The following is a 722-nucleotide window of genomic DNA, read 5'->3' on the forward strand; positions in this document are numbered from 1 at the left end:
CTATCCGCCTCCCACTCTCTCCCTATTTATTTCAAAACCCCCTTCCCCTCCCCCTTTTCTGATGAAGGGTCTAGGCCCGAAACGTCAGCCTCTCTGCTCCTATGATGCTGCTTGGCCTGCTGTGTTCATCCAGCCCTGCACCTTGTTGTCTCGGATTCTCCAGCATCTGCAGTTCCTACTATCTCTGATTTGGTTTGTTTCCTTGCTATTCCCAGTAGCAGCAGTGAGTGGGTCAGTGGGTTTGGGAAACCAAAAGGTAGGCATGAGCAGCTTTTGGGACAATCTCAGCTTCCCCTTCTCTGAAGAGGCTGGGACATTGGTGACATTCACTGATAGGAGATAGTGAAAGGATTCTCGTGTCTGCAGAAATTCAAATGTCACTTCGGCTTCAGAGCAAGGAGAACGATTAGTTGGGAGGCGTAATAAATTTTTATACTGCTCTCGAGCCAGGTAGGAGTCGAACCTACAATCTCCTGATCCGTAGTCAGGTGCGTTATCCATTGCGCCACTGGCCCACTCTGCGCTGCAGTTTTACACACTGCAGTTATGGTGTTAACGCAGACATGAAAAGCCATGGTAACATTCACAACATGAACAGCCAGCAAAGTTCATCACTGTCACTGCTTCAGTTCACTGGCCCCGACTTTGTGATGCAGCGAGTTTCACTGGCAAAGAAAATATATTTGTCCTCAGGGAGCTGCCATTCACTCGATCCAGTCCGC

At 49.2% G+C, this 722-nt stretch overlaps 1 non-coding gene across 1 annotated transcript; it reads right to left on the minus strand.

The window, feature by feature from the left end:
• Positions 1 to 442: 442 nt before the first annotated feature.
• Positions 443 to 515, minus strand: trnar-acg. The gene has a single exon. It is a non-coding gene; the product is annotated as a tRNA-Arg (tRNA).
• Between the last annotated feature and the right edge of the window lie 207 nt (positions 516 to 722).

Source organism: Rhincodon typus, chromosome 8, assembly GCF_021869965.1.
Source record: "Rhincodon typus isolate 14 chromosome 8, sRhiTyp1.1, whole genome shotgun sequence".
Classification (NCBI taxonomy): Eukaryota; Metazoa; Chordata; class Chondrichthyes; order Orectolobiformes; family Rhincodontidae; genus Rhincodon; species Rhincodon typus.